Here is an 8811-nt window from a genome sequence, read left to right as displayed (position 1 = left end):
ATATGGGACCCATCTTTCAAAAAACGACATGCTCGATGCCACACGAGTTCAATAACCTGCCTAATCAACTTGTCAACACGTAAGTCGATAGTTTAGCCGGCGTTGATCATCGAAGGACGTTTGAGGGCCGAAATGAGGTCTTATTAATTTATCAGTGTGTGTGTGTGTGTGTGTGTGGGCCAACTATTTTATGGATATGGATGTTTGTCTGGGCCGGCGGATAAAGAAAGCCCATATTATTTTAAAAAAGAATATGCGTCAAGGCATATGGGTTGTTAGGTACACTTTGGCTATTTTAATCTAACTGTTTCCGTATGAGAAGCAAGGGACAAATCAAACGTGAGAGAGTGGAATCACATAAATAATAAATTTAGACTGATGCAATATTTTTTCTTGGCGCGTAGGATAGGTAAATGCATTAAAGGGAATAATTAATTAAATCATTAAGTTCCAAAACATAATAACTCGGATCTCATCGGATCTGCTGATACATTTTGCTAAAATTTAGGCTATTAGGACCTATATTTTTTATGATTATTACTTTTTTAATTAACAACTTAGGCCAAAGAAGAAGCTTGCATGGTTTTCACCGCCAACAGGCGTAAAAATACATGAATCCAAGGCGTTGCCAAATATTTATTGAGATAAGATTTTTGAATATTGTTGTAAATAATAATTATCATTTAATTAGTGCTAACTTATCAAAGTTCACAACATGGCGAAATTTCAACAAAATCGGTCAACGGATCTTTGGGATATTAATAAAAAAGCTCTATTAGAAAACACCTTGACACCCTGTATCTTTAAAATTATACATTTCCGGACACATGTTTATATGAACTTTTTACCTTAAAATACTCAAAGAATCACCTCCTGAAGTTTGGCCAGATACTTAATTAACACCCTGTATTTAAAAATGACTAGCTAGTGATCTAGTAAGCTATGTTTATTTTAATGGGAAAAAATACATTTCATAAAAAATAAACAAACTCATAATACAAATACTATGCACTAATTAATTCATTTTAAATGTATCTAAATAGGCATTTTAATAATTGAAAAATGGTCAGGAGCACTTAAAATCACTTCATAGAATATACCAAATATGCAAAAAAATACAATAAAAAAACCACAAATGGCACATTAAAATCTGCATTATCTGAAATCAAACTATACCTAAACGGCTAATAAAATAATAGTGACAGGACTAAATAAAAGTGACAAGACGCCGACATCGATAAAGCGATGAGCAGTTTTAAATAATTATTATATTATTCCGAGTTATTATTACATACGTGATTTACAATGATTGTAATACAGTAGCATTCCTTTAAATAAATTTTAATTTAAGTATTGTTAATATCAAAGACATCTAAATAAAAGGAGACGAAACAATTTACATTTTACCGCGATCACGAACCGTGTTGCACAAAAATCGATGATGCCAATTTTAAGTGACCGGTGGTAGATTTCGGCTGATTACGGTTTGAGTTCTAAATGCTATTGTCATTACAAGGTCATTAGTCTAAATATTTGTGTAGATATATAATTTTAATTATAATACATTAATTATACTAGGATTATACCTTTGAAATTATTATTAGTTTTCTAATTAAATTTTATTAAAATTACGATTAAAATATATTAGGGAAATTACTAAGGCAATCCGGCATCGCTACGGATTAATTTTACTACAATTGTCGGAATCTGTAGAAATTACGCTGACATTTGACGTATTCATTCAACTTTTGTCCAACGGAGCATTGTTGCGAGTTTTCTGCGACCGTTGGAAGTGTTTGTGGATTTCGGACAACTTTCGAATAATTATTAGTGTTTATTGCAAAGAAAACTATTTCAAGTAGTTTTTTAACTATCTACAATGGTTCGCCAGTGCATAGTTTGTTAAAGGTGGACTATTCTAACTCCTTATTGATATTTGGACGGTAAGTGTTATTACATTTTTTTAACTTTAGCAATGCCTTTACAGTAGCGTATCTAAGTACTTTTAGTTATTTAAGTAGATTATTACAAAAATACGTATATTTTCTTATGTGCTGGCGGTTTTGATTATGAAATTAGACTTATCCTCAATTAGACCTCAGGCAAAACCGATCTACGTTTTAAGTCAATTATTTTAAGTATTTGTCCATTTCGTTGTTACAGTTGATGGTAAAAAATGCTCAGGGGTAATACTGGCTGTTCTCAACTTAACATTTAAAAACCTTTTTTATATTATATATCTAAGTACCAACTAACATTCGAAACCGCTATAAATATCTTAAAAATTGTGTATGTTATGGCTAATATCTGCTGAAATAAAACAGCTGTTGCTGTTATAGGTAGTTAATACCTGAAATTTGAACACGATTTGAACATCTACCTATATGTATGCTTAATTAGTATGACAAAGTTAGCTAATGTTCAATTAAAGACATTTAATTTTTATAATTACTTCAGACTTTATTTAGAGATAATTTCCACATTTCTCCCCAATGTTGAAAGAAAACTGTTTTTGCAATCTAAATATTAATATTATTGAACTCTAGTTAACATTAGCAGGTTTTAGATATTAACCATTAACACATATGATTGATCTATTATTTTATTTATTATAAAAAATTCTATAAGTAATTACATAATAGGTAAGGTTTAGATATAGGTATTCAAAATTCAAATTAAAAAAGTTAATAAAATAAATAAAATTATAATGATGCTTCAGTACTTAAAAAATATGCACTGTTTTGAATGATAATGATAAGCCTTACTTATGATAATTCTTTACTCTTTCATTTATGATATTTTTTTTTTAGTTGTGGAACCCTTTACACTTTTACCCACACTTACCTATACACCCACACACACACAATTCACAGACGAGTACATATATGGTGTTTTAAATAGAGGAAAATAAACCTTGGAAAATTTTTCCTTTAGGTTAATTTTTCCTTTTTTTTTTTTTATTATTTTACATATATTATTAAATAGATTTATAATACTTAATATGTATGTGTTGCGTATGTAACCAATAATACTTTTGTAGCGTTCCTATCTATACTGAGCTTAGACAATGATCGATTTCACTCTTGAATTTGAAAAATCAAACTAACGTGTGTCCAAATTTGTTCTGATGATTTTGATAAGAGCAATATTATGCTCGCCGAATTAACTGATCGAAGGCAAATAAGACCAAATTCTGAGCCTCAAATAGATAATTACCATTTTACTGGGGCTTTATCATACAGGTAAAAAGCAGTCAAATACATTTTTACAGTTAATAAACAAGTATTGTACTAATATTAGTATTTACTCTAGGTTTCTTCTAGTTTGTACCGCCACCCAAAAAATGTTTTTAGAGAAATGAACCTCCAGACCAGCTGAGGGACTAGAGAAGGTCCTACCTAGTCCCGCGATTGGCAGTTTGGCTGGCCCCTCAAATTTGTAAGAACATTGATACATTTTATACATGTATTTTAATATTGATAATTAATTAAAATTCACAGGATTTTGCCTAAAATCATACAAGATAAACTAGCCCTTCTCAAGAAGCCCTTCCCTCAAAACAACAGAAACAGCATTGGAAAAAGAAGTTGGAATTAACCAGTATGTGCTCTTTGTAAGTGTATTCTGGATGTTTGACTGACAAAGCTTAAAAGCTCTTGTATTTTTAACAGAATGGGAATATAGCTGTATTCATAACAAAGTAATATATATAATATAATAATAATGTAAAATGCTAATGTTTATCTGTGTCATCTCTACTGAAGTAACGACTTGCTCTAGAAAGTTGCTTTTTTTACTAAAAGATAGCTAATTGGCTCTTCTAAAAACTGTCATCGCCGGATTTTTTGTTTTTCATTTAATTAAAAAAAAAAAAAAGTATTTTTTCTGATAATAAGTAGCCCGGATGCGCCAGGCTTCAACTAGTATGTAATATATTTTAAATGAAATACTCTCATTATAACTATTATTGTCAAGTAGTGTACTGTGCCTTATTGAATACAGGTGTACACCCTCTTGCGAAGTATTTACTTTTTATACAGGGTGTCACAATAGTAAGTTTAATTTTGACATCAGGTATTTCCTTAAAAAATAGAGACGCGAAATTTCATGTAAACACAATTTTTTGCGGTAAAAGATCTAAACACATTCTTAATCATACTTTTGACGTAACTATAGTAGACGGGATACTTTGACACATTGAGCTTTTTCAAAATAACATTTTTTCTGCTTTTGTTTGCCGTCTTAATTATTTAAAAATTGACATCTCTATCTTTCTTGCAGAAAAGGGGACACTTTGTTTATGTCATGTAGCAGTAATAGATTTCAAGGAAGCTGTTATAATATCTAATAGAACAATATAACGTAATATAACGTTAGTAATATCACTTAGTATCTTATTAATTAAGCACTTTATGGGTTTACTTCCCTATCTTAATTTTTATAAAAATACGAGACTTGTTGCTTCTCATTGTCAAGCTTTATCGGTCGAATATCCAGAAACCCTGTATAATTAACATAGCTATCTTTTATTTTATATGTTTTGTCAAGGATATGTTATTTGGAATTATCTTCCACATTATAAGATCATAAACTACATAATTTTTGCCATAGTGTTGGTTTTTGTTTACATATATTTTCTATAAGTGAGCTTTTGTTTTGCACTAGAAAACATTCTCGCTTAATGATAAATTTAATACTATAGAAGGAAATTATTAGTATTTAGGAAAAAATTAAAAACGAAAATAGGTTTTATTGAAAAATTAATTATTAATGTTTTTTTGTTTGTTTACAGCATAGTAAGACAATCCTCATCTTCTGATCTCTCAATAGTTGGATATTTATTATCTCAAGAAAGTCGTCAAAGTATCAGAAAAAGGTAAAAATTACCTCTACATTATATACAAGGTGGTGCCTCTCCTACGACGCGGAGGCTCCAAAGAGAACGGTGGTTTTTATCGTTAATGTAATTTTGGGAGCATATGTAGGATAATGGAAAGCATTTTATAGAAATATCAAGAGTTCTGCGCGGTGTCCCCAAAGTTATGCATCAAAGTTTTTTTTTTGTAATGGAACACCTATATATTAATTGATTTTCGGATTCTAGGAAAGAAATAAAAGTGAGTTTCGTTAAAGAAGCATATGTCTAAAATGTAAGGCTTGTCATATTTCACATTTGGTGAAAATAATGAATAAACTTTAAATTTCAATAACAGCTACCTAGATGGAAATTTACTCATTGTATATTTAACCAAATTAAAATTTGACCTTAAGCATTCTATTAATTGATGAATGCACACTGCAATTAAAAGATCGGAATAGTATTCTGGGTGTTCAAATAAAAGGGAACTTGCTGTGTTCATTTCAAATAAAAGGGAATAAAATTACATTTTAGTCCAATAATGAAATTCACCTTTATTTTTCTCATAGAATCCGAAAATCAAATAATATATAAGGTGTCCCATTCCAAAAAACAAAACTTTGTTGTGTAACTTTTTTGGCGACACCCTGTAGAACTCCATATTTTAAAAAAACACATATTTTATCACATTTATATGTTTAAATGCTCTAAATTAACCTACATATACTCCCAAAATTTAATTTCAATACAAACTCTTTCTCCTTGGTAGCATTTAAGAGGCGCCACCCTGTATCTTAAGTAAAATTGTGCATAAGTTATTTTAATTTCAGAAAGAAGTATGTTAATGAGGCATTATAATGATATTATGTAGAAATTTAAGTCTTGTAAAAATTTGGAAACAAAGAAAATGAAAAATACATACTTTACAAATAGGTCTTAGAAGATTGAAAAATAAAATAATATCAATGCATCAGTTAATTGATTACTTAAAAGAAAAATTTTGATAAAGTGAATCAACTGAATTGACCATTCAGGTATGAATATATAGGTATGCAGGGTGACATTTTAAAAACATAATGGTTATAAGTCAAAGGTATATGTGAGGATCCAAAAAATATAAAACCAAGTAAAACCGCTAAAATCAATTTCACAATAATTGAAGCTGTATCTCCTACTGTTTCTGAGATCCCAGTGCTTGTAATAATTATCTTGGACACACTATTTTATGTATATATTTGAAGTGGCGGGCGGAGGGAACTATAATAATGTAAAGTTATCAGCCATTTAATAATTTAGTCCTACAGCCATTATGTCAAAATCTGTCCCCAAGATTCATTAACAAGTTTTAAATTTAGTTCTGGTCTAATTTTGTGAATGATACACTAATCCATATGACAGTGGCATAAATACGATTAATGGAAGGTTCTAGTTTCCATGACAAAGCCAGGTCTAAATTTTAAAACCCTTTAGTGAATTTGGATGTGTCTAAAAAAGACTAATAATAATATTATAGAGATATAACATTAATAGAGATAATATATGTTTTTTAGGCTTCCTTAGCTGAACCAGTACAAAGTATTTTATAGAAATTAATGCTCAAGAGATTTAATAACAACATAAAAACATGTTTAGAATAAGTTAAAAAAAAATATTGCCCTAATCTTTCAAAATAATTTATTATTTCTCTTCTTATTAATTTGGTCCATATTTATTTCATCTAACGGCGGCAGCTCTTGTTCAGGCATCATTCTGGCTGTATTGTGTAGCACATTGAAACAACAAAATCTAAAAATTTAAGTACATACATTAAATTTTGTTAATTACATTAAAATTAATTAAACAGATAATATTTTTCTTAACTCACTGTTGTGCAACAATAACTGACATTGTGTTTTGTAATTTTGGTCTTATACCATAAAACATATTGGAAAGTGGCGTTTCCATATAACGATAATTCTGAAACATTTCTTCAGCTCTATTTCTGCATATATCCCCTCAATTCATATGCAATCTCACCTTATAACAGATAATAAAATAATTTAATAGAGTATATGAACCCTTTGAATATTATCACATTTAATTTTAAAAAATTTCTTTCAATTCATCTTATTCGTAATATATTTCTAAATTGAATACCTACTCAAATATTTAAGGAATATATTTTATATAAATGATCTAACAGTAAGTAAATATACGGACCACTAACCAAGCAGAATTTAATTTGAAAAGTCACCAGTCTCCAAACGGGTCCTTAATGTCCAAAAATGGTGGCTTCATGCACAGACCCATGCCAACAAGCAATCGAGTCTATAGTTTTAAGACTAGCATTTCCAGTAATTTAAATGTTGGGGAAAATAATGCTTTTCTATTTCTAAATGCCTCTCCATCAATACCCCCTGTAAAGTATAAGAAACCTTGTGCTGATAAATATTGAAGAAAATATATAGGTACTTACCAGGTGAATGTTTTCTTACATTGTGTTCCATCAACTATCCCTATAATCCCAGGAAACCCAAATATACTATAAAATTGTTGTTGATTTAAGGCAGTTATGCTGTTGTTTCTGGAAATAGTAAAGAACAATGGTTCAAAGTATAAATATAATTAATTTATCTTACATTAGATTTACTAGCATTCCAACTTACCTCTCATTTTGATATTCTAGATTTTGTTCAATTAAACCCAGGATATATATTACAGTGTCGTTTAAAAGTCTCTGTCCTAAAAACTTAAGGAGGTTCATTTCTTGGCAATATGATTTTTCCTTACATCCACTCTTGAGGAAATCCATTTTCAATGAATATACCTACTAATCGACGTCTAGGATATCAAAAGTAATCATCGAACTTACGTAGAGGTATCATAATACACTTTTAAGCACTCTCAAGGAATAATAATAATTCTTCCTCGTAAAACAATTTTTTTGTGTCTAAGATAGGTTAAGTGGCCACTAGCCTGGAAATTTGACCGCTTAATTTAAATATAAATTCAAGTTAGATTAAAGCATAGTGCAAGAAAATAAGCTAAACATAATGTTAAGTTTTGCTTAAAAAACTTGGTGCAAACGCCCCTACAGCCCCTACATTGTAAATTATCGATATTACTACGTATATTACAAATTAAAATTTAAATTAAAATACACATAATAACTATTTTAAAATTTTTGATAAAAAAACACCACACCACCGTCACGCCACTGATGGAGTGAAATGACAGAAAGACAGACGAAACTCAACCGTGTTGTCATATTTATGTACCCATCTCTTTTTAACTCTCATAAAAGTGCCAAACCATGTATGATTCTAAAAAATTGAGTTTTATGAATGGAGTGTTCTGTCTACCTATATTTAGATGTCTTTGGTTAATATAGTCATATTAATTATTATAGCCCGTATGATTTCTAAGCATTATATAAATTAATAAGCACTTATTTAAAATTCTTCATGTATTCGAGGGGTAAGAATACTGTATAATGCCAACCGAAAATGTGTATTTAGTTGCGGTAATGCTAGTTTGCATTTTCTTACTTTGCTGAGAAATGCAAATACTAACTATTGTTTATTTTTTTTAATTTCCCTTTTCCCTCTGGATCTCAGAATTTCCCACGAATGGGGACATTTCCCATGAGTTGGTATCACTGATCTAAATTTAATTATTACGAGATTATTTTAGCTCTTTTTTATCGTATGTATGTATGTATCTCTATTTTCTACTTAGAGGTAGATGTTCTCATGGGGACCCTGATTTGATCAAATAAAGACATTTCCTACTTAGAGATGGATATTGATTGGAGGAATATTAAAAATAGGATCGTGGAAATCGATTCATTCCGCACTGCTTAGAATGCAGATCGTTCAAATGAATCCTAATGAGTACGAATCTTTATAGATTCGTTCATACCCATAATAGCACTGCGTAGATTATGTAATAGGTCTGTCAACAAAATTTAGTTT

The 8811-nt window shown here is 29.7% G+C and overlaps 3 long non-coding RNA genes across 4 annotated transcripts; 2 read left to right on the top strand and 1 right to left on the bottom strand.

The window, feature by feature from the left end:
- Positions 1-1702: 1702 nt before the first annotated feature.
- On the top strand, positions 1703-3091 carry LOC115874325. The gene is made up of 2 exons (XR_004048820.1): positions 1703-1943; positions 3041-3091. It is a non-coding gene; the product is annotated as an uncharacterized LOC115874325 (long non-coding RNA).
- Positions 3092-3363: 272 nt separating this feature from the next.
- Positions 3364-5757, top strand: LOC115874324. Its single transcript, XR_004048819.1, has 4 exons — positions 3364-3438; positions 3501-3613; positions 4793-4876; positions 5689-5757. It is a non-coding gene; the product is annotated as an uncharacterized LOC115874324 (long non-coding RNA).
- A 761-nt stretch (positions 5758-6518) lies between these two features.
- On the bottom strand, positions 6519-8203 carry LOC115874323. 2 transcript variants are annotated; one of them, XR_004048818.1, is made up of 5 exons: positions 7504-8201; positions 7314-7421; positions 7065-7254; positions 6723-6874; positions 6519-6643 (listed from the first exon to the last, which is right to left on the bottom strand). It is a non-coding gene; the product is annotated as an uncharacterized LOC115874323 (long non-coding RNA). The 2 variants fall into 2 exon arrangements; XR_004048817.1 differs by having other exon boundaries at positions 6723-7254; positions 7504-8203.
- Positions 8204-8811: the final 608 nt, after the last annotated feature.

Source organism: Sitophilus oryzae, unplaced genomic scaffold (assembly GCF_002938485.1).
Source record: "Sitophilus oryzae breed Bouriz unplaced genomic scaffold, Soryzae_2.0 scaffold_1274_pilon_pilon, whole genome shotgun sequence".
Classification (NCBI taxonomy): domain Eukaryota; kingdom Metazoa; phylum Arthropoda; class Insecta; order Coleoptera; family Curculionidae; genus Sitophilus; species Sitophilus oryzae.
The sequence above is the reverse complement of the archived record's forward strand: the minus strand, read 5'-3'. Positions and strand labels throughout refer to the sequence as shown.